This window comes from Atractosteus spatula, chromosome 2, assembly GCF_055471065.1.
Source record: "Atractosteus spatula isolate fAtrSpa1 chromosome 2, fAtrSpa1.hap1, whole genome shotgun sequence".
In the NCBI taxonomy this organism is placed as follows: domain Eukaryota; kingdom Metazoa; phylum Chordata; class Actinopteri; order Semionotiformes; family Lepisosteidae; genus Atractosteus; species Atractosteus spatula.
In genome coordinates this window covers 54,654,784-54,674,312 of record NC_142707.1, presented here as the reverse complement: position 1 = coordinate 54,674,312, position 19,529 = coordinate 54,654,784, and the positions used below count along the sequence as shown (strand labels likewise).

General features: G+C 37.1%; 1 protein-coding gene across 1 annotated transcript in view; it reads right to left on the bottom strand.

Moving 5' to 3' along the window:
* The window catches only part of klhl29 (kelch-like family member 29), a 232,166-nt gene extending 219,392 nt beyond the window's left edge, over positions 1 to 12,774 (bottom strand). The window contains exon 1 of the mRNA XM_088938566.1: positions 12,472 to 12,774. The gene's annotated coding sequence lies outside the window, so the exon portion shown is untranslated. The remainder of the gene's footprint in view (positions 1 to 12,471) is intronic.
* Between the last annotated feature and the right edge of the window lie 6,755 nt (positions 12,775 to 19,529).

Below are 19,529 nucleotides of genomic sequence, written 5' to 3'. Positions count from 1 at the left end.
TGCAGTTCACATTCTGCAAAAAGAAAAATACTGCTGACTTACAGTAAAATTTCAAATGCTATTCAGAAAAAGTTAAAGAAATATACTGTATAAATGCAATACCTAAATGACAGTTAATCCAGACTGCCCCACACTATCATCCTATGCTTTTCACAACTTTATTTACCACCTATTCATTATCAGAAAGATGGCAACTCCCGAGAAGGGTCATGGAAACTCTAAACCTATCATAGACCAGTACTGAGTTTGTTAAATACAACAAAATTCAGGTTTGCATAATACAAATATATATTCACCCTTAAAGTGACTGTTTTTTTAGTGAACGCTGATGAGTGAAATAGGGCATTATTTTATTCTTAATCCTGAAAGATCACTGTGCTTGAAGAATTCAGTGTAATAGTTATTTTTCATGCTACCCCCACTCTCCACTACACAAATGCATCTGTTGTGTTCTGAAGTCTTACCATATGGAGAATAATGAACTTAATTTGTGCCCCACTGAGTCGATCTCCACCATCTTCAGCACACAACACGACACTACAAGGTATAATTTAGCTTAAATGAGTGAAAAGAGGACTTTTATTGTGAAACTAAGTAAAGAAATTTCCCCAGTGGCAATATGCCGCTATTCTTATTCGGAAACAGAAACCGTTTCCATACAGAAAACACTTAATTCTTTGTTGAACACAGGAAATGTTCTACTTTTTATACAGCAAAATCTGATTTATAATGCAGACCAAGTGAGCATTAATTAAAACTGATACAGAAGAATATAATGGGTATCACTGAAAGGGGGGAAAAATTCACTGTCTTGTTCCATGTGTGTTATCTTGGCATCTTTAATTTGGAACAGTAGGCCAGAGAAAATGTAACTATCCACCCTGTGCTTTCTTTTGTTTGTGAAAGCCTAGCTTCTCCCAGAACACCACTACATTAAAGAAGAGTCAGATGACAACTGCATTTTTTATGCACTTCTCACAGTTCTCAAACTTAAATATTAAACAAAATAGAATTTCTTCAGTAAACAGTAATGGGAAATGGCTGACAACTGTGTTTGACTAAAATGATTTCAAGACAAGAGCTAAGCAGGTACAATATTCTTATACACAGTGTCTGGTTTTTTAATTCCTTTAGTGTGCAAATTGTTTTTCAAACATCACTGATAGTGGAACATTAGCAAACTAATTATTAGTGAATGGTGTTTCAGCTCATCTATTTTATGGCTCATTAACTAGAGAAAAAATAGTTTCAGTATATACATCTGAGCTTTTCCAGGTAATACTGGCAGAACACCAATAAATACCCAGGGTATTAGGATTTATGTTATATTCTACATATGATCCTGTGCTAGGAAGAGCAAATATTAAAAGAATGGTTACTATGCTTACAAACATGAGGGGGGCCTTCAGTCATTCTATTAGTTAATTGATTCAAGGGCCTCATCCAGCCATTTCTTGAAATAAAGGGTGTCAGCTTAGATAACATGGCTGGGTAGCATGTTCCATACTCCCACAACCTTTATGCTTTTGCGTCTTGAGAAAGAACCTAAAAAAATAAAACCAATTAACCTTCTGGTATCTAATTGGAAAACATGGCCAGACCCTGAGCCATCACTACTTTTAATGTACTTTGACTCATGACAGTAGTACAAGTACACAGTGTCCCACGTGAAACTGGGGTTTCCATAAACTCAGGCCTGGGTGTTTCTCTCCTTGTCCCCCACCACTTTCTTTTGGCCACAATCAGCACTTTCACCAGCTCCTCTCTCTCCCTTGAGCACGCACATGCGTCATCACTGCGAGTTAAATTAACCCTCAGTGGAAAGTGCACAACTGCAAATGACAAAAATTAGCTTCATCCTTTTTCAAACTAGCACATACAGTACATGCTGCAAACTGCTAGCTATACTTTGATTTTTTTAAAAAATGCATCTTCAGAAGAAAATTTTAAAAAATAACTTACAGGCATGTATATTTAAATACCGATAATTTAATTCCATAACCTTTTCAAATTCCACATTCAATTAAAATATTTGTGAGCATTTATATATGTAGGCTACAGAAAAGCTTAAAATGTAATTCTCATGTGACATGGGCACTCTAGTGGTGGGACAGGCAGCACTTCTGCCTCACAGCTCTAGGGGATGAAGTTATTTCCGGACTGGGGGAGCTCTTCTGTGTGGACTCCGCATGTTCTAACATACAGTATGTTACCATGCAAGTATCTAAGTAACCAAACTTCTCAAAGTCAGGAACTAGCTCCAACTTGCTCCCAACTCTCCCTGAATAGGATCGAGTCTGTCATGCCACTTACCAGTAATTACCCAGTTTTCAAATTATAAATGGATGTTTAATACAAAAATAGAGATTTTTCTACACATGACAAAACGAGAACTGCGTCATATTCAGAACATATTAATGTTAAATGGTAAAATAGGTCTACATAATTATATAAATGCAGACAGCTATTGTAAAGCCAATTAGGCCTCTGTTCTTAATATAACCATATCGAGTATTTCTCTTTTTATAGAGAAGACATGTTCCTGAAAAACACACCATAAAACAGAAATTAAAAACTTATTTCTCATAAGACTGTTAACAGTTGAACGTAGGCATGTCAGATTTACTCCCAACAATGGGCGCATGTGCAGTCTTAAAAGCTATATATTTTAATGTCTCAAAAGTAACGTTACAAATCAGTTTTTCCTTAGCTATGTTTTCAGCCAATTAACTGTGGAATTTTAATACTTTTATATATTGCTTTACAGTGATCAGAATTATTTATTACATTTATATAATGCAAATGTCAAATATATGGAAAAGAGGAGACGCACACATCCCATTATCTGACAGCAATAAAATCTTCAAAGATGTCAGGTTTATAATTTAAGGTATGTATTTGTATTTTAACTGATGAATTCTGCAGCAAGCTAACTAAGAAAGTCTGAGATTATGCTTATTGAATCAATACAATCGCTTAAAAATACATATATTGTTCCCTTTTTGGGTATTCTATCTCAAAATGTCCTTTTTTCTCATTTGACACTCACTGAAACAGATATCAAGGGAGGCAGAAAGTGGTTTGGATCATGATCAAGAGCTTGCACACTACTATATATTTTTAAAGCAAACTGTATTCATGTATAAATACAGCTGATCATAGACACCTTGATTTAAACCACTTTGCAAACTACTAAATCTATCAACAAGCAACCAATGAGCCAGATGACTCCTCTCCTCTTATTACATTTCTAACTTTTATTTTACTGTTCTGACTAAACAAATTTAGTTTTATACTGCTAATATCATTTAGTATTACTGTAATAATAAGATTAATCTCAACAATGGCACTGTCATATTATTATTGATTTGAATCTGAAACCATTTCTAAGGGGGCAATATCAGTGTGAATTTAAATTCACATTGAGATTCTGATCCTTCTGTTCTTAACTGTAATGAATAATAATAATTTCAAATTAGTTTTAAGTAGCAACTTTCAATCCAAAAGGACCCTAATGTATGTTACCTATAGCAGTCGATCCACTTCATCCACCCACCTGAATTACACAGAAACCATTTTGCAACAGCAGCCTCACTACTCAGCTGTTTAGGTAGAGAAGTGAGGAACTGAAATATTAAATTGCACACTGTATAGGGAGGCAAGCACCTAGCACAGATTGGGATGAGACACAAAAGGTATAATACTGTTTATTAATATCAGTTTTCACTGGGATTCGAAAGCAAAGTGCTTAACTTAATGGCCTTGTAGTAACAGAATAAACACAAAATAAATTTGCAACAACTCACACTTGGCTCCAGTAATGAGGACGTATTCCCTGTGTCCAAATACGAAAGTGATTAGTCAGTAAAAATGATCAATCTGAGGATACTTGCCAAACTGAAAATTTTTCTTGATAGGATTACTAAAAGAAGCCTGAACAACACGAAAAATACAGCCCACAAGCTACCATTTTTGGCTGCAATATCTGCTGTTATATGTAAATTTCTAACTCAAAACTATTAATCAGATTCTAAGTCTCAGTTCATCACCAAAAGCAAATGTTAAATAAAAGGCCTAGTTTTCATTTTTCTTTCTTGTATAATTGTATCAATTAATTAATATTAGCAATTAATAATCCAGTTAAAATATGGCCCACTTCAGTGTTTAAAATTTGTTCATTTAAAAATTATTATTATTTAAGGTTATTTTGCCCCTTTCAACCCACTTCCTCAAGGTGAATAAAACACACATTGGCATTCAGATTTGATTGGAGGTTAAATGTAATGTGTAGCTTCCCACTACATTTCATGTGACCCACAGGAATGGGGCATTTAATACTTCCTTGCCAACTGCCAGCGATAGCGATGCCATCTGATAGTGATATTACACTATCAAAAGCAGTTACAGAAGCATCAATATGCAAGAACAAATAATGGAATTATTCAGTTGTCAAAATAATACAATTCTGCCAATTAAACTACGGTTTTGAAAACCTGTTGAAAGAATACAGAACACTAGCGGTCAGCTTCATACTAGACGTTAGTATGTGTTGTACACACTTGCTGTAGCAAAATGTTTTAACTATTATGGGATGTTAGGCTATCATTGTAACATAAAAGCAACCAGAAAAGTCCTACTTGAAATACAGGCATTCAGTTTAACCTGGCTTTCTGCAGTGTAATACCAACACATTGAAATTTAAATCTTCCAATACATTGTTGGTTTGAGAAAGCTAGGCATTTGTGTACTTCAATTAATAACATACTTTGTCCTGTCAGCTTAAATACTTGACAACCTACTTTAACAGCCTTCTCCAATCAAAAGATAAGTTTTAAGAAGACTTAGGTGTTTATGCAGACTAATTGTTTACATATTTTGCTCTATACGGGTAAGTACGTAAAAAGGCAAGCAAAAAAAACATATAGAGGTAAAAATACAAAATGAGTCGGTGTGTTATGTTAAAATTGTATAATGCACCAGTTAGGCCTCATTTAGAATACTGTGTACTACTTTGGTTATAGCATTAAAGAAAAGATATTTCTGCTCTGGAATCAGTCCAGAGAAGACCAACCAGACACTGTCTTTGGCTTAAGAAAATGTCCTACACTGACAGGCTGAAGAAACGTCACTTTTTTAATCCTGAAGAGAGAAGACTACGAAGGGACAAGACTAGTACTCAAAATCCTCAAAGGCATTGACAAGATCAATCCAGCAGGTTTCTTCAAAAGCCAGAGGCCACAGGTGGACACTACATGGAAGTGTATTTAAAACAGGGGGCATTTTTTACCCAAAAAGTTGTGGGAATGTGTAACAAGTTACCCAGTCATGCTGTTGAATCCGATATCCTAGCTTCTTTCAAGAATCCACTGAATGAGATCCTTGGATCAATTAACAACTAACTACTAAATGGCCTACTCACATTTACCTACAGTATGTAGCACTTTTGGTCTTACCTATATTCTTAGGTTGTATAGTTCACAACTTGGGCAAAACAATGTGTTTCTGCATCTCCCTGTTCAATTTAAGACAGAAGTACTGCATCTGTTCCACTCCCATCACCTTCTAAGATCTACCAAATTCTATTCATTGCTCATTGAAATAACAGGTATAGTTTGTTCTTTTTCCTGTAACACTTAAACAAAGATTGCTCAAGCTTTGTACTTTATGCTAAGCACAAAAATATGGCAAGGGATATTTTGAATAAAATTGTAAATACAAGAGACAAAACCAAAATTAAACCTGTTCCATGTTTTTAAAACATTTTAAATTTCTAAGGAGAGAAGACAAAGTAAAGGAAAAAACTGGCATTAGAGACCGTAAAATCATTGTTCATTTTTTTTAATGGCAATTTTTTTTATTATTTGAGTAGTGCATGCTCTTACCCAGGGCAACATGCATATTAAATTAAAGCACAAGCAACAATCACACTGCTACAGTAAGGTACAATAAGTTAAATGACTAAAACAGGACAAGTCAAAAAAAGACAGAAGAGTAAAGCAAAGGCAAAGGAAACAAAATAAAATTGTAAGAACTATTTCTAATATAGGTAGTGCGGGTACGAAGCAGTAATGTAACCCTTCTTTACAAAGGATAACCGCAATTAACAAGATGCACTACCAGCTTGGGAATTCAATACATTAATGAAATACAGTGTAAAGAGATAATCAAGGATGTCGCTGGGAGCCGAGAGACAGGTGCTGTTTAACCACATGGATTTTAAGCGAGGGCTCCAAGGCAGTAAGGGACTGAGCTGTTCTGATTTATGTGGGTAATTCACCTCCGCGTCCACCCAAATAAGGAGTGCCCATTGATCCTTTATCCATAACTGCTTCATCAGGGTGCAGCGGTGAGCCCCAGCCTCCCCCATCACACAGGGCAGAAGGTGGGATTACATCCCAGATAGAACACCAGTCCATTTCACTGGGCCCCATTAACACACACAGCCAGGGACAATTCACACACACCAATCACCAGCAACCTGGCCAACACTCTGAAGTGTAAGAGGAAACCATCAGACCTAGAAAAAAACCCAAGCGAATGTGGGGAGTCACCCCAGCCCTGAATTAAACCCATGGCCCAAGAGCTGACAGTGCTCAACACAATATCATCGGGCTAGTAAAGGCATCGCATCATCCACAAGGGCCTATAGAATAAGCCTGGAAAGTTTATATTGTGTACATATGTCTATACTGTCATCTCAAAGAAAATGTGCTTATTAAATTATTTCATACAGGCACCAATTAAAAATTAAATCATGTGTAAATCAGCATCAAATGCCCCATGAGATATCCAGGTTCTACTGCACATAAACCCACAACCCCAATTAAATTCTTATCTTTAATTCTTTTACAAGTTTCATTCTAAACAATGCCACATAATATACTAAAGTCTGGGCTCACAGCTACGTAGACTGAGCATCACAATGGATACAGAATGTGAAAGGTTTGTACTCTCTTTACAATGGCAAGAAAGCACCCATGATTTTATGACAATAAATCAAACCACAAGGCAAATCCAATATCAACATTGTTTCATGCCACTAAATTCAAAGCACAGTTCAACCAATAAACAAGTCTAAAAGAATTGTTTTCCTTTAAGACATTTTTAGTACAGCAGGCCAATCATAGCAAATACTTGAAAGACAGTCCCAACACAGCAATCCTGCTTCTTTAATAATTTATTCTTGCAAAGGGTAAAAAAAGGACAATTTATGTGTACAGCTAAATATAAATACTGAATGGTACAGTAATGTAGGACTGCATAGGCAACCACTTTATTCTGTGGAACTATCAGGAGTCATTCAGGAAGGCTCTTTCTGAAAAAAAAAGATAAATCTAAAGTTCACACAAAAACACACGGACAATTTTTAGCAAAATAAAACTATTCAAAACACTTTGAAATTTAAACAAATGACAAAAGAGAGTAAATACTTTTTTTTTACTTTTCAAATTGTGTGGCAGGACCACATAGCCCTGTGGTGAGGAAGCCTGTCATTCCCCAAGATAATTTAGAGTCTGTGGAGACTACCACAGCCCTAAGGGGGCAACTACAGTAGCATCCTCCACTGCATCTTGAGAATTATGACAAGAAATACAGTAAGGGTGAAGGAACATGCAACACAGTACGCTGGTATAGTAAACTTCAGTAGATCTTGTTACAAAAAACAACTAGACCCAAATGACCAAAAAACAGTGGTGGTCCAGCCCACCCCTCACAACCCTTGAACCAGTGTAAGACTTCCACAGGACTCATGCTCCCGAGCTGCTAGAGCTCTTTTTTTTTTTCTCCTATCCATTAGTGACCCAATTAGGATGCAGCAGGTTTCCCCAGTGAAGATCTTTTTTTTCCCCATTGGAGGGTGAACTGCAATCCTTGACATTAAAATGATTTTCTAATACCTTTATTTTTAGATTTGCACTTCAAAATTAATTGGAAAATAGAAACCAGCATGATAAGAAAAAGAAGTGGAAGTCTTAAAACTGAAAACCACATCCTGGGCATATCCTTTTCCAAGGTACATCAGTTGAAGACAGTGACAAAGAGTTTTTTATAATTGGAATTCTGACCCCTTTCCTTATTATTTCAGACCTTGCAAACTCTTTACCACTGTACAACTACTAAATGCCAACTGAGGAACCTACGGCTTGAAAAACATAAAAAACATTTGTAAAGCAGGGTTAAATTAGCAGGCTCCGCAGAGTGCACGAAAGATGCTAGCATGCTTGGCAAGGTGAGAATGTTGCAGCAATTTTCCAGCTGTTCATTAGGAAGTTACCATCTCATTCTGTGTGGCACTGAAGTACTTGGTACATAAATAAACAACATCAAGGTGATGGTATCAATACTAGCTAAGGCAGAAATCGATAGCAAAAAGAATCTAAGCAATTTCTGTTTAGTACTACAGAACGCTGTTGTGAAGTTAATTGTTTTTCAATTCTGCACAGAAAAACCCATCAATATGTAATCGTGAATGGGCAGTAAAGTATGCACATGCTCATTAAAGAGGTACACTGAAAGGGGATGACATATACTACACACTTTATGCAAAACTGACATTAAAAATCTAATCACTACAGGGAAATGGTATTTACCCTCTCAATGCAAATACTTCACAATACACATGTGTATATTCACATACAGAAGCGCAGTAAAACAGATTCAAAACTACTATTCTCTACCACTAAAATACTGTAACTTACGGAAAACAGGTTATACAGTACGTGTCCTGTGGTATTTTTCTCATTCTAAAGTGCAATAATTTATGCATCCACGGCTGAGTGAAAACTAAAATATTCATTGCTTAATAATCTAAGGCTATCCTTTTGATTAGACAGGTAATCAGAAATAAGATGGAGCATTGAGAGAAAACTAATATTTTATTAGAGATGCTAATGAAACAAGCACAATTCTTCAGTGAGGAGATTTAAAACAGGACATATTTTAAACAGAGATGAGAAAGAATTCAGTTTTTGTTATTAACACTGTCCATTTATGAGGATTAATGCCAAGTACAAATTATATTTTCACAACCCTACTTTTAAAAAGGCTACCTTTTTATCTTGTTTGATTTAACCCTAATCAAGAGCAACTAAATATTTTAATTAAAAGTTTATTTTCAACATGCTGTTAGGCAGAGGAAACCCTGAATTATATTGCAAAGGTGTGTAAATATAATGTGTACATAATACAATTTCATAATACAAGACCAGAAGACCTTATTTTGATAGTGGTTTATTCACTTTAATTGATTTAAGAACAGACCCAATGTTACTGTACAAAGTTTTTTTCAGCTACTATGCAAGCTTTTTAAAAGTCAAACCCTTAAATGAAATTTCCCCGAACTAGAACCCTTTTTTTTACTTCACTGTGATCATGGTCCATTTTACAAACAACCTACAGTGCAAAAACAGCACATATTAAGACTGTAACATGTGTTCAGTACTCATATTTACTTAATCTGATACATCACTGTAAGTAAATGGGTTATTCTGACAGGATTTCAAACATAAGGGCACAACTGTAGCTTACCATCTGTCAGCAAGTGGCTCTATTATGACCAAAGTATTAGGATTTTGATGTACCACCTCAACATAACTGATTTATACCCCACTTTTTGCCCAGGAGGGTTCCTGTTTAATTTGTTTTCTAAATTGCCATTCTTCAGAAGGAAATAAACATGCAATCATTTAGCAACCTCTAATTACAGGGTTTCATACAAAAAAGGAGCTTTCTTCCATTACTCTTAACTACTGTACTGAAATCATACAATGCATTTTCTTTAAGATTTTAAACATTAACGATTCTAGCGTTCTGTTCACAACAATATTTTTTTAATCGTCCATGGTAACCTAAATTGCCAAAGTCACAAATAATTTTCCTTTTAGGGCTGCATAAATCTTCCAATTCGAAACTGTTGAGTCATAAACAATCTGTGTTGCAACAGATCTTTGAAAATAGTATATTTTATTTTATTCTGGCATTTCAATGAGCTAGAAGAGCCGAATGTCTTGCTCTCGTTTGCAAACTTTTTTATGCGCTTCATTATGCTTAACCTGCTTCGATGCCTTTTACACTGAGCTAGTCCGCAAATGAAATGAAATAATGTACATAACCTTGTGTACAGCAGTAGTCCCAAAATAACTAGTAATAGTCTTAATAGATGTCATGGTGGTTTATTTTTCATATTAGCTATAGGTAGATTTGTGTAAGCGTTAGTGAACTTTTTACAGAATCCCGATCGAAACGCTCAACTACTTAATATACAATGAAAAGCTCAGCACTAGTTTAGTTATAAACAATATTCACAATTCTCTGCAAATTAAGTACTATTAAAGCACGGGAAATTTGCTTTAAAATACAAGAGCAGACAGCCCAATGTAGTTGGGTACTGAATGATTAAAATAAGCACTAATACAAGTTCTGTAGTCTCTCTAAAGTCCTTTTAATCGTTTCTTGCGGGAGACTTTAAGTGACGAAGTCTTTACAAAGGGATGGGATGGCTGATATTCGGGACCTACTCTGACGGCCATTAGAAGCAATTAATCGAATGCTGGTTAAACATAAATCTACCGAAAACAGACTGACGTGTTTGCTTCCATGCAGCAAAATTATTTAGTCAACATTTTACATTCCTACTAGCCTACATGTCAACATGGAGTATAATGATTGTCGCCTTTTCTAATAAGTTTTACGTGCTATTTAAACAGTGAAGCCTACGCACCGATCAATAATAGAGCGCTTTCTTCAGAAAACCTTTGGTCGGATCACAAGTGATGCAGAAACGCAAATACGGTGTAGTTAAAACAAATTACGAAGTGAAGGAGATAAGACGTCAAACAAAGCAGAAATTGCTGATCTGAACTCAGCAACGTAAAAGTAGAAAAGATCTGTCTTCGCAGTCATTCCACATTCGCGATAAACCATAACATTTTATATGTAAATTGTTAAATACGAAATACTACTTTTACAATTAGAAAGTATTTGACAAAGAAATTAAATGCCGATATTTTAGGAAGGACAGACGTTAATGTTTTATATTTGAGCCATACTGCGAATACATTTATTCCGGACTTTCAACGAGACTGTCGTAAGCTAAAATGTAACTGATGTACGAAACAATACTTTTTAGCAATTACAAAACCAAGGTACAGAGTTTTAAAAAGCTAATCTCGTGGCTTTTGAAACGCGAGATATTTCAAGAGACTGATCAGCATACAACAAAAGCACCGAAAATAGTAATCTACTACTTTGCTTCCATTTCAGTACTGGATCGGACGTTCAGCGACAGTAAAAAGATATTACAATTACAGAAGGTGCATGAAAGTGGAAAACTTGAGCATTTCAACAAATTCAGATTTAACGCGGTTGGTTACAACACTATAATACCTCTACTTATAAAATCCCTATTTTTTAAACACCTTACTCAGATCGGGGTTAATACTTTGACACAGTAACCACCACCGATGTTGCTCTCTTAATGTTATTTTAAGGTTTCGTCAACTTAACAGTTTAAAATATTCACACGACATCATATAACACAAATCCAGACAGTTGCACATAACTGTAGATGGCCAATTTAAATAAACCGCTGAGTATACTGGTCTAAAACAAAATTATACGTCGCATATTGTGATTTTACAATTCTTATCGCACCCTCCACCTTAGACGTAATGCGAGGTTTAAACTATTTTAAAAGCACTGCACTGTAATTCATTAACAAATCCAACATCGTAGTTAGGACACATAAGTTTATAAGAAATTTAGATAGATACTTTATTGATCCCGTGAGGAAAATTACAGAAAATTAAATTTGCATTTAATTGTGCCATTTCATTCAGTGATTAACAGTTTGTACTTTTATATACAGAACTGTGGAACGGGTGCCATAAACTGTGAACCTGGAAGAAGATCGTTTTGTTAAATAATCTGCAGTCGACCCCAAGATTTGTTACGAACGTGTTCATGTGGGTAGACGAGTATCTAGTTAATACACCAAGACAGAATTTAGCAGTAGATGCACAAAGGGATTTAAAATGTCGGTTTGTCATGACAAGCCTACCAGCAAACTTATGGCTGTTCAGCTACACGGCGTGCTTTAAAATACACTGCGCGACAGCAAGGATGCAGCATTACCTCCAGAACTCTTGTTCCAATTCTACTTAGTTTCGCACTACTTTAGTTTCCGAGTCCCTGCCGCTTTCCGATCGCATCTCGGTCACAGTTTGACAAGCAGGAAGTTTTTTTAAAAGGGAGACCTGCGGCGCCTGCGCGAGAGGAAAAGGACGCGCGCACAACAAGGAAGGATAACATTCAGCCCACAAAACATGCTTGCAGGTAAACACGGGTGCCTCTAAAAGAGAAAGAAATACTCAACTCACCTCAGCCTACCCCTTGCTCCACCACACTGACCTCACTCTGCCTGCACAGCCCGTACGCCCCTGGCCCTCCAGCACTTCATAAACGATCCCTTACCTTCCCGGTCGGCGCAGCTGAAGCTCCGGCGCTTGTCCTTGTTTTGCTGCGACGCTTAGCGGAGACTGGATGCTTCCCGTTACCCAGCGAAAGCTGCTGGTTCATTGCATGGCAAAAGTATTTCACTGGCCACGCTCAGTTGCTCCTCTGCGGTATTTTAGGGAGCCTTTCCTTGGATTCCGAACTCCTTCCGTCCAACTATGAATTGCTATTATTATGCAAGGGAGCCGGAAGACGCCACAGACTGATCCCGTACCCCGTGTATGAAGAAACACGCTTCCGAAGTGAGAGTGAATGCCTGGTGAGACGGACCGCGCGGCTGTTTTAGTCCCGATCTGCTCCTCCCCCTTCTCATCTGGCTTTGTTCGGTGCTGCACAGCGCCGCTGATCTGCCACAGACACGAAGTGCACTCCGTGCATCAATCATAGTTCTCGCTGATGCTCAACACTGTGGCTTGCAAGAACGGCTAAAAACCTCAAACTGGCAAATTATGCTCATGAAGGATAAACGACACGCAGTTGCACAGGGTGAGCAGTAAGGCACTGAGACTTGAATTGGGCTGATTGTGGAACGTATGACTGTCATCCCGGGTTAATAACTCGCGTGGCTAGAATGTTTAACTCACTACAAATTACGGTATTAATAAGTATAACGTTGACAGTATCAGTCATAAGTACAAATCGGTTGTTTTGTAGCCGAATCTTTCATTTTGTAAATTGTGCATCACCTGCAACAACTTAAATGAGGTTTCAGTGTGGGGCTGTTTTATTTATGTTTGGAGGCATCTATGGTTCACAAATGTCATCGCGTCTGTGCTATTGTATCAAAAGACTTTGATTTTGTTTATATGTATAGAGTATAGAAATGGACAGTTGCAATTTTGTTACTTAAGTATATTTTATCGACAAATCAATTCTAAAATATCGATATTTTAATTGTATATCATATCAAACTAGGTATAAATACTGATAAAAATAAAGTAGCAAAAATACACAGAAAATATTTTTAAATTGCTCATGTCAAATATGTTATGTTGGTTATTGCAAATAAAATGTGTTTAATGTTTCATTTTCGTGTTTTAAATTTAATGTCTGTCGTTCTACATATTAATTAAAAAAGCATGCTTTAGTCCCTTAATTAATGATGTAACTTTAAATGGTGACAGGTACCTCATGTTTGCATATAAAAGTGGGGTGTTCTACAGACATGTATAATAAAGAAGGCTTTATTATTCAAAACAACTGTGTGTATCTGAGGGAAAAAATAAGTAAAATAACAGGGATTCATACATCTCTCATATTAACAAAGAAAGGAAGGGATTCATTGTAGGGCTAAGAAAGGAAATGTACAAAAAAGTTTCCGTCCAAAGTACAGTACATGCGCTTTGGTTAGTGGCTGCTTTCAAAGCCATGAATAAGGTGGTGAAGTTGGGATCAGCACCACAGTAGCTCAAATCTTGAGCAACATTGGAAAGCAATCAGTTACACTTTCACCCAAACCACTACTGCTCTCTGTCATCATGGGTAAATCAATTACACGCAGAGACAGAACACAATGAGCACAAACCGATCGTTCCATTTGCCAGGTTGATCAACACTTTTTGTTTAAAAAGTCAACACGATAGAGATTGCAGGCTTATCTGATGTAACTAGATGATGAGGGGTGTTTAGGTGCAGAAAGATATCATAATGTCAATTATGACATCAGTACTAATTAAGGCAAACATCACAAAAGAAAAAAATGTAAGCAAAGTTTGGTACTCTGTAATGAACCAGAAATTGTACCTTAAAAATTGCACACAGATGAAAACCACTAAGTGTTGGCCCATAAGGTCTGTAATTTGCAGGCAACTGTTTGAACTTTGCCATGTTTCTAAAAAAGAAACTAGCAGGAAGGAATGTAAGAGGCCTGGAAGAGGGAATATCAGAGGCAGTAACTTCACTCTAAGGGAAATTCATGCTGTATTTATGAGGACACTAGGAAAGTAATCCGGTTAAGTGAGTTTAGAATAAGGTAATAATTTATTACTCAGTGCTGACTTGAAAACTTAGTATTAACGCCTTTCAACCCAGCACTTTTTAATTTTAAAACTAGTGTTGTGTCCAAAAGTAAACTAAGAATCCTTCTCGTCAAAAAAACTGTGGTCATTGAAATGAGAGAAAAATGCAAAACATCACAATTTATTTAATACAGTATTGCACAGTACTATTGTGTTACATATATTTAAATCGCTGTCATTTTTCAGTGCATGTAGCGACTGTAAGGGGGCAATAGGTTCAGACAAGATGCAGATCATTGCCTGAACAACATTCCCCAGAGTGCTGTGGGGAAGGGGCTGCTGTTATCAGTCACATGACCAGCTGGGGAAAGACAATTGGACAACAGATTAAAAACTAGGAAACAAAGGCTTCCAGGATATGTCTGATCTGCCATCTGGGGACAGAGTGCAGATCTTCTGTCTGCAAATCCATCAGATGAAGAAGGAAGCGACTGACTGTAAAACCCAACTTTTGAATTTTGAGAGAAACTTTGTTCTCAGAGAGAGAAATTTGTGTTGTTTTTGAAGCTGGCAAGCTGCTTAGCTGCCTTGTTGTTGATGGTGAAGGACTTCATAGATGTCAGTTAAAAGCTCAACACTTTGTCTTTGGTGCTTTGCTTGTTTTTCCCCACATTGTAAATAAATGTACTGGTTTTGTTCTTTATGTCTGCATTTGTGTCGGTAGAGACCCAGTTACTAAAAGAGTGCTTGTTATGGCAATGCAATTCTTTGGGTATGTCACACCATCTAGTTCAAGTTCAAGTTTATTGTCATTATACTCATATACAGGTATATGGTATAATGAAATGCTATTTATCTAGCTCTCAGATGGTAAGCAGTACAAAAAAAACAATACAATTGTATAAGAAAAGAAAGACAGAGACAACAGGCAATGTGCAAAACAACATCAGATGTGCAAAATTATACGTTAACTGAATGAAATAAAGGATAGAAAATTATGGGGAGTGAACTTTCTTGACATGTGAGGTAGAGGTAGATTTCAATGTGTGTTTGAGTTTTGATAAAGAGAGAAGGCACTGTGAGGGTTCAGATCGTAGGTGAGAGAGGCTAGGAGTTTAATAGCTTGATAGTGTGGGGGTAAAATCTGTCTCTGAGTCTGGTAGTCTTGGCCCGAATGCTCCAGTACCATTTTCCAGATGGTAGAGGGTCAAGCAGTCTGTAGCTGGGGTGTGTGGGGTCTTTGATGATGCTTAGAGCTTTCCTCGAGCACCGTCTGTCATATATGTCCTGGATGGATTGGATGGATCTAGAATAAGTCTCTATTCCTATAAAAAATAACATTCTCTTCAAATTCCATTCTAACATTCAAATACATCAATATGTATTTGTACATGCTCTCCACATACTATAGTATATTAAAGTTACTTGATGGATTATTGCTGGTGATGGTTCAGTGGAGGGCAGCTTCTCCTTAAAGCTATAACTGGACACAAGGGCAAATGATAAGGACTGTGGATTAGGTCTACCTTTCTATTGATCCAACATACCAATATGATCAGTTTGCAGGTTTAAGCTCTAGTTGCATCTAGTTGTGTTATTTGCATGCCAACTCAGGGAAGTGTTCAGAGAGGCACTGGATCTGATCATTGTTATTATTTCTCCATGACAATACTATAGGGGGCAGCTGTGTGGCACAGTAGATAGAGCTTTGGCTACAGACCAGAGTACTGGGGGCTTAAACCCTGTGTAGGATGCTGCTGTTGTGCACTGTACTACTGTGCTAATGCCCTTCTATACAAATAGATGCTGTCATTGCAAATTTATTTATTTTTTGCAATTGATATATCTGGCTAAATAAAGAATTCTCTTAATGATGTTATTTAACAGAACATCAAGAGGAGGTCCAATTGTATTTCAGTTCTCCTAAGTATATATACTCCCTACAACTTTCTGCCTAAAACTCACATCTTTTCTAGTTCCCTTCTCAGCTTCAGCCTTGCAGTAGCTCTCTGGTTCATTCCTCATAAGCGAGGGGGATTGTGATAGTGCTGATCTTTGGCCAAGACTGTCATTTCCTCTGCTAGACAAGTTAACCAAAGTATTAAGCACGCTGTCCCTTGATGTTTGTTGCCCTGTTTTGTTGTAATTAGAACGTGAGCAAACTATTTAAATAAAGCCTGCATCAATGGGAGCTGTCAGCTTCCTATTAGCCTATGTCTCACAATATCACACATTTCAATCAATTTTGGAATATTGAAGCACCCTAAAAATTCCACTATCTACAGTATACTGACATAATAAACCACAATTTAACACTTTCAATTGGAACCCCTCAAATCAGACCATACATAACAGGCACGAGAATGTGACATTCTGGGCCCCAACTAGCTCATACTGTATGCTTGCTAGAGGTAAAGCAATCTGAGGATATCAGCCAGTAGTTTTATCTTCTTATTCAGAACTCCTCTTCGGCTAAATACATTTGTTCAGTGAGGAGAAATTACATCAGGAGAAGTACAAGTTTATTTGGAAATCATTGTGGATACACAGAAACTCATCTGCATCTACAAGGTTTTCATTCAATCTATGCTGCATGGCTCTGAGACCTGGCTTCTTTCTAAAAGCTCAGAGTCAGTTTCTCAGTAGATTCAAGGGCAAGAAGTAATTTATAGAATACAATGACACAGGCAGGAATAAAAACCAGTAGTATCACACAAATGTCATCTCTGATGGTGCAGACGTGCTCCCAATGACATGACCTAATTTTATTATTACTCATTTGCTTAGCAGCTGCTCTTATATTACACAACTTACAATATAGAAAATGTGCATTAAGTGTAAGGCACACACCTGCAGTAAAGTAAAATATAAATTAAAAATGGCATAATGCTAAGATTAGCTGTCTTAAGATAGTGTGTAAGCATATTTTGCAGTAATGGAAACACCCTGTTGGAATGTATTCCATGTTTATGTTATGTTTACAGTGAATAAGTACAGTTAGCAAGTTGCATTCAAGATGCTTTTCCACCAATGCATGAACATAGAACAGCTAAAACATTAGAGGACAGACTTTGGAACACATAGTGTTTTATTGATGGAGGCTATTTCTCAGACGTTCTCAGATGACTCTGCAATTGTGGGATGTATCAAGGGTGGACAGAAGGAGGAGTACAGAGGACTGGTCAGCATCTTTGTGGAGTGGTGTGGGGAGAACCACTTGGAACTGAATGTAACAAAGACAAAGGAACTGGTGGTAGATTTCAGGAGGAAAAAGTTCAAACCTACTCCTGTCTACATCCATGGGAGTGGCGTGGAGATGGTGGACTCGTACAAGTACCTGGGAGTCCACATCGACGATAGACTGGAATGGTCTAAGAACATCGAGGCCATCTATAAGAAGGGACAGAGCCGACTTTACTTCTTGAGGAGGCTCAGGTCCTTCAATGTGTGTAGTAAGATGCTACATATTTCTATCAGTCGGTGGTAGCGAGTGGTATGCTGGGGCCCTGGGATTAGAGCAGTGGATTCAAAAAGGCTGAACAAGCTCATCAGGAGAGCAAGCTCTGTCATTGGGTCTGACCTGGACCCCTTGGAGGTAGTGGCTGAGAGGAGAATGGTGTCCAAACTAGAGGCCATCATGGACAACATCTCCCATCCCCTCTATGACAGGCTTGTAGAAATGAAGAGCAAGTTCAGCAATAGACTGATTCATCCACGGTGCGACAGGGAACGCTATGGCCTTCTGCCATAAGACTGTACAACACATCCACCTTGCGTCTGGGCAGAGGCAACATTGACAGTGACCTGTTTCTGGACTAAACACATCTACACATCTACTGCTACATCTGCTCTCTTTCTTTTCACGTTCACAACCGTTTTTTGTGCAATATATGCCAGGGACCCGTGCAATACATTTATATTTATATCTATATTACATCTATATTTATATTCATATGTGTTATACAATTTTTCTGCATACTGTTCTGTTCTAGTTTGTTCTTTTTGTGTCCAGACTGTGAGTAACTCTTTTAGTGCACCCCTCACTGTACTGATTGTATTGTATGTATTGTACTATTATTATTATTATTGTATCATTCGTCACACTGTGGCAGTGTTGTCTGTGTAAAGCTGCTGTTGCACTGCAATTTCCCTCACGGGATCAATAAAGTATCTATCTATTTATTTGATCCGTGGATCTCCTAAAGCTTTTTTCTCGAAAAAAGACAGGGTGTCTGCTTCCACAACATGACTGAAGTATCTGCCTCAGATATCTTTTGAAAAAATTAAGATCACAATGCATGTCCATGAGAAGTTGATGTGCTGGATGGTCAGTCAGTTATTTCCTTGCTTCCTTTTCACTTTGGTTATTAAATATCGCCCAACTGATTGTCCTCCTCCAGGTCAGGTGTCTGTGTATGGCAGGTCATTCACCACAGCTTTCTGGGAATGTGGTTCTAACAAAAACTGCCATATTATCTCCACCAACTACCCTCTTGCGGTCTGTGGTTACTTGGTTCAATTTCCTCACCCTTTTCATTAATGGGCACTAAATTAACAATTCTCCAGTCCCTGGGTATAACCTCTGTGGACAGTGAACAATTTTGTAACAAAATGAAAAATATTCAAAACATGAAGTAAAATAAAAGTGCAGATGATATTCAGTACATATTGATGATTAGCTCTGGTCCCTTCCTATTTATTGCGGCTGTTATGAATCCCTTAATCACTGAAATTTGTCTTTGAAAGGCATATACTGTACTGTATGTAAAGTTACACATCATGGAATTAAATGTAAAAATATTGATGATGATTATAGTAATAATAACTACTTTATAATTATGTTTCTTTGGGTACTTTTTCTCAAAGCACACTCAACCATATCTTTCATTTCCCAAGGTTCATTTGTATTAGGCTGCGTTTGTGTCCTGGAGGTGAAAGCAGTTTCATCTCAAAGCAGGAATTGTAGACACAGCAGCAGACAGTAATTGAAAATGTTCTGCTAATGGGAAATTATGTTGTGCTGGTAATGAAGTGAAAAAAAGATAAAGAGAGCTACAA